The following is a 6,645-nucleotide window of genomic DNA, read 5'->3' on the forward strand; positions in this document are numbered from 1 at the left end:
CAAGGGAAACTATAGAATGGATGGTTGTGTATTGAGCCACAGGATAAAATATGTCATCATAATCTTCTCCCTCTTTCTAAGAGAAGCCTCGAGCTACGAACCATGCTTTATATTTCTCAATGTTTCCATCAATTACATGTTTGATCTTGAATAGCCATTTTGAAGTCACACCATATTTCCCTTTCGATCTAGGTACAATGTCCCATACATCATTTTTCATAATTGATTCATATTCTTCAGCCATATCATCCTTCCAAACTTGTTTTTTTACAACTTCTTTGAATGAGGATGGTTCGGCTTGAATCATAGTGCTCATAGCAGCAACATATCCTTGATACCTGCATTGTTTCTATCTTTCTTTGAATGATCTATGAATGGGGACATTTCTTTCAGTATCCTGTAAAGTATCGCAGAGCCAAAGTGGACTCTTCCTAGAGGAAGGATCACTTGGAGGAGGATCTAAGGGATCCATAGGCTCTATGGGATCATTAACCATATCGGACTCGAGCACAGACGTGTTGAAGAAAGTGTAACTAGGTTCAATCTTCATAAATGTATCTTTGATATTTGTATTTATTCAAGAAAAGAGAAATTATTTTTATGATATTTGTCAATGAGTTTCTTGCTCATTGAAGTAGTTTAAGAACATGATTAAGTTCTTCTAAGAAGTCAAAGTGTCAATTTATTTATGTAAAAGCCTTTGAGGGCATGTTACACTATGTATAAAATGGTGTAAAGGTCAAAGGAATACCTCCAAGAAAAGTCAAAGTCTCCTCCTTGCAATGACGGCCTTCAAGAAGCAAAATAATGAAGAAATAGTCAAGTCGTCCTAAAGACAGTAAGTCGGCCTCATGTCGGCCTAAAGGAGGGGCATTCCTCTATATATATAGGTTGTCCTCTCCCTCTCAACGTCAAACAAGCAAGCTATGAAATCAGCGAAGGTAGAAGCCAAGGAAAGTGAAGGAAAAGACAAGTCTAAGGGTCTCCAAGAAAAGCGAGGAAGGAAGGAAGTCAAAACGAAGTAAAGGGACTATTTCTAGGGCAGAAAGCAGTCACACGTGCGAGATAGAAGATGGCATATTGTGGATATAACGTAAGTATCATTTCAGTGCAATATTCCTTAGTGTTTGGGGTAGATATTAGACCTACAAGGCCTCCCAAGTCAAGCGAAGAAGTATCTCTCTCTAGCAAAGGTGAAAGGACCCTAATTCTCTAAGGGTACCCTCCACATGTGGGAAAACTAAGGCAACAGAACAACATTACATTCATACACCCATACCTCAAGAAGGATCTCATTTGGTCAACAAAAGAAGAAGTCTACTTGAGAAAAGGATAGAAGAGGAACATCTCTTCTAGAAGGCTCACTCAAGGAAGGCCTATCTCTAGACAAGAAGGATGATGAAGTGTTGGGGAGAAAAGTGCCAGATGGAGGAAGTCTATGTGCTGGGAACAAAGTACAGAATAGAGGAAGGACTTGACTCGTGCTTGGAGGACATCCTTGTCAAGGGTCTAGGGTTTGACATTGATCAATAAGAAGCTTCAATAAGAGAAACTTACCAAAGGGTTTTCCTCTCTAAGAGAGAGATATTTTGGCCCTGGTAGAGAGCCAACATCTGCGTTCTTGATAATGGATTGCAGATTTCTGTGGTTCGGTTTTTTAGAATCTGAACTCGGATAATCCACAGTTTTCATTTTTCTTTGTCGACGTTTCGAGTCTAGACCAAGACTCATCATCAGGACTTGATTACAAAGGAGAGAGAGAAAATGTGTTAATAAATAGGTTTGAGGATGAACTATCAAGAATTAGAACCGACCAGTTTCATGCTGGATTATTTATAACCTTTCTAATATATATTCTATTAAGGTTCTTTTTTTAATTTTATTTATTATTTATTATTTATGGATAATTATTATAGTTATATATTAATTTTCTTTTAAGTGAATAGTTTTTTGTAATAAGATTTTTGTTTATAAATGATGATTTTGTTTTAATTATTTGTAACTTATGGTAATTATGATAATATTTTAAACTTGTTACAAGGTTTCTAAGGGAATTGAATTAAAATATTAGGATGATTTCAATGTTATAATATTTTTGTAATTTTTTGATAAAATAAAGTTATTTTAATTTTTATTTATTATACATGAATATAATTATTTTCTTGTTTAATAAGTATTTCAATTAATAAACATGTATAATGACCATACATGTTTATTATATTCTGCGTTCTTGTCTTTATGTTTTTGGTATCAGTTTGATGAAACACACACACTAATAATAAGAAGAAGATCAAGCTAAGATAATTGTAAAAGTGCTTCACAAATTGTTATCAAGTTAAGAAGAATCACACTACACCTAATTTCCCTAGATTCTTCAACATGGTATCAGAGGTAAGGTGACACATCAAGGAAAGGAAAACTCAAGAACTGATGCAGGGGCATACAGCTCAGCAATTTCATTATATTCTAGTTAACTTACGGGGTCTTGTGTTTTCAAGGAAGTTGGATTCCTATGTATGTAATCATTAATGTTTTGAGTGATTAGAATAGGAATTAATTAGATATTGTGAGGATATTTGTAAATGCTCTTGAATGTAGGAGAACATGAGTGATTAGTGAGGATTGCGAGAGTTAGAAATCAATTTAAGTCTTAGACTAGGAAGTGGTTTCATGATTCGTGGAACTAGAGAGGATTCTTAGGGATTAACTGGAGTTAAAAGTGGACTTAGAGGATATTCAGGATTTAGTTCAGCAGATTAAGGATTTGAACCAGAATTAGTTCAACAGAACCTTTTGTATAAATATAAGCCTAAAAGGCATAGAGAGTCAATAGAGAGTAGTAGATAGGAGTCAGTCAGAGTCAGAGAGTCAGTCAGTTAAGCCTACGGCAGGAGAAGAAAGGCCACTGATATAGAAGATCAGGCCAAGGAAGAAATTCCTATGTAAATGTTTGTTTATTAATACAAATAACTCAATTCTGATTTTATATGATGTGTACTGTGTAATTGAATTATAGATTGTGTGTGTGACTAGAGTAATTCTGCGTAACTTAAGTTGTAGGTGTGCAGAATCCGAGAGAGAGAGGACAATACTCAGAGGAGTATTGCGGTGATCGGACAGTGTTGAAGTCTGATCAAAGCTCAGGAGTCAAGCGGAACAAAGTTCAAAAGGAGACTGGGATCAGAACAAGTGAAGATCGTAAGGCAAAGACAAATATACTGGTAGAAATCTGAATGGGCTATTACACAGTAAGAAGCAAATATACTGGTAGAAATCCGAATGGGCTATTACACAGTAAGAAGCAAAAGAACGTAATAGTGCACAAGAGCCATTGGATCAGTCAGATCAACGAACGAAGGTTGTGTGCGATAGACGACTAAGATTAAGTCGTGTAAATAAAGTCAAGAAGTTGAATGATGGAGATTAAACCCACGTGTTAGCAGAAGGATGGAGCGGTATTCACAAGGGGTAAGCAATTTCTCGCATGCCCTAAAGGTGGTAAATGGTATTTCTAAATTCTACGCGATTAGCTTTAGTGGCTGACACATAGCACACGGGTGGAAAGGGAAAACAACTTTTCTCGTGTGCTTTCGGAGTACTAACGGTCGTGCAGGTTTTCTGTGCGATATTGCACGACAACCGTTGGATTGAGTGGGGTTGATTAACGACGGAGATTGTCTGGGCTTGTTGGTGAGTGGACGCGCGATAGCTGTTGGATCAGAGAGACAGATCAATGGTGGAGATCAACCAAGCTTGTTGGCAATCAGGTGACGCGATAACCGTCGAATCGAGGAATGAGATCGACGGTGGAGATTTGAGCACAGGTTGAGCATCGATATCTGTTCAAAGGGTTGTAGAATGGCGGAAAGGTAAGGTTAAGTGTGGTTTATGAAGTATTTCTATTATATGGGCATTATAATAGAAATAAGTGGAATTAATATATTATGGGTTAAGTTGAGTTTAACCAAAGTCTGAAGACCATAGTATGGATGGAATGAGCGGGTAATAAGAATTAACCAAAGGTTAAGAAGGTTTTATAAGGTTCCACTCAAAGGTTTAAAGAAGAATTTTCCTAAGTATGGAATTTTAGCATTCTTGGGACATGTACACATGTATATGACATGCAATTTTACTTGCATACTGTGGGTATATGCGGCTTAGGCTGCATCATTAGGTATTTGCAGCTTAGGCTAGCATCATTTGGTATTAGAGCAGAACAAGGAAATTCTGTGTGTAAGAATTCTTTGAGGAAACTTAGAACAGAGTTATGTTTTGAAGATGTGTATGCAGGCAAGAGGAGATCAGATTTTTAATCTGACAAACAGTAGGCACAAAGAGATAAAGTATAGTAGAATTTGTAGATGCAAAGGAAACAAAGAACAATACATTCAAAGTGCAGGTGAATGGTAGAACAAGATCATATAGAGGTCTTGAAGGTAGTGGCATAAGAAGGTGAGAAGATTGCAGCAACCTAGAGCAAGGAGTGCTCAATTGGTTCCAGAGGAGAGAACCAAAGAGATGTCAAAATACTAAGCTCAGAGGAGTGAAGCTTAGTGAGGCATGTGTGGCAAGAAGGAGACTTGTTACTGCAGAGGTTTTGTTGCAGCTCACAGAAAGATCACAAAGGCAATTCCACAGAGGATGTGGGTATAATTGCTAAGGGATGAAGAAGTTGGTAAGAATTTCTGAGTGAAAGAAGAGGTGGTCATAACCTAGTATTTCATTATGATTGAAATACAAGAGGACAATTTTTTTCTTAAAAGGTGTAGATGAGTTGAAGCCTAGAAGGAGCAGAGAGAAGTGCTTGAAAAGGTTCAAGAGAATAGAGAGCCAAGTGCTTGCCAAAAGACTAAGTACAGAGGAGAGCTTGGTGAGGTAAGTGGAAGCAGGGAGGACTTGATGTTGCAGAGGCTTTAATGCAGCTCATAGTAAGTGAGTAAGGAACTCATGAAGATAGAGAAGAAGATGACTATTGATAGTCATAACAGGGATAACATAGGTTCTAAGGAAGACCACAATAGAAGAAAAGTGAAGAAGGAAGATGCCAAGGCAATTGGAAAGAGAATGAGCCAAGAGGAGCGTGATAAGGATACTACTAAGTTAAAAGAAAAACTCATTGTATTAAGGATGACACTAGAGGAAGACCAAAGACAAGGTTGGGTCTTGAGGAAAAAAGAAGTGAAGTGGTCTAAGTTATAGAGAAGGCTACAACAGAAGCAAGTGAAGTGTCTGGTGGAAGAACTCAGAGAAGTTGAGTTAAGAATGGAAGTTTCCATTTGTGAAGCAAAATAGGGTGAAGTTCTGGGTGAAGATGAAGACTGGAGATCTGTGGAAGATCTTATGAATCATATGAAGGATTCAAGACAACAAGGAGATATGATGACTGAAGCATCAAGTGAGACCTCAAGGTCTTATGTTTTTAAAACTGATAGTTTTTCTGTGAATGCAGGTATGGTACTAAACAAGGAATTTGATGCTCTAGAGACAGCTAATGACCATTGTTATGATCAAGAAGTCTTTTGTGAACCTGAAGGAAATTGGGATGATTGTTTTTCATTCCATGAAGTTGAATTTGCAGCTCAGTTAGAGATGGAATATCAGGATCTTATTCTGATGAAGAATGAAGGAATATTGTCTCAGAGAGGTAAACTAATGAATTTGATTAATGTCAAATGCAAGAGAATATTAATGAAGATGATGGGGCAAGGATAGCTCTTGAAGAAGGTTTACAGAGAGACAACAAGACAAAATGCATTGAAGAATAAGGACATCTACTGAAATATGTTAAGAAAGATGAAGACTATGCAAAAGATTTAGCAAAGGGAGAAAGGACATCTGATGATTTGTCAATAGCAAAGGAAGGTATGGAGAATTGTGTGAAATTCCAAATTCTACTCAAATTGAAATTATTGAGTTATACAGAAAAATAGACTTTCAAAGAAGGGAGTTGGAAAAGCAGAGGATGTATACTTAGGATAAATTGCTGAAAAAGGAAGACAAAGAAATTGTCATGAATGACAATCATAAGGAAAAGGGGATGGTAATAAAAGTTCAGAAAATTAACATTACAGAAGAAGGAGTTCATTATTGTGAACAAGAGCAGGGAGATATCATTAAAGCAGATGATATGAAGGAGAGTTTAAATCAACATACTGATGTGTTGACAAAGGAAATGAAGGAAAACTCAGAGTAGTATATTGAGATGTTGTCAGAGAAGGAAAAGGTAATGAGGCCTTATATTCTTAATTCTGATAATTGTTTTATGATTACAGGAATTGATGAAAATGAGACAGACATGTTTCAAGTTGAAGAGACAGCTTTCGAACTGAAGAAGACTGGAAATTGCCAGGTCAGACATATTGATGAGGAAAAAGAAAAGCATGAAGATATCATGCTTAAAGAATTTAAACTGATCGTCAAAATCAGTCAAGGAAATGAAAGACAATTACTGAGGCTTGTCAAACAAGAGGAAAGAAAATATGCTGGAATTGATGAACATCATAGTGATGTATTTGAGGGCAATCAAGTATGAAGGAAATTGGAGGACTATTTACTTTTTGAAAGTAAATTTACAGATATTGAATAGAGGTTGGTTGGGGAGTCACAAGAGGGTAAGGATGAAAAGGACGCAGTAAGAATCCAACA

This window comes from Pinus tabuliformis, chromosome 5_2, assembly GCF_031772625.1.
Source record: "Pinus tabuliformis cultivar Carrire ecotype Pingquan chromosome 5_2, CPIR1, whole genome shotgun sequence".
NCBI lineage: Eukaryota > Viridiplantae > Streptophyta > Pinopsida > Pinales > Pinaceae > Pinus > Pinus tabuliformis.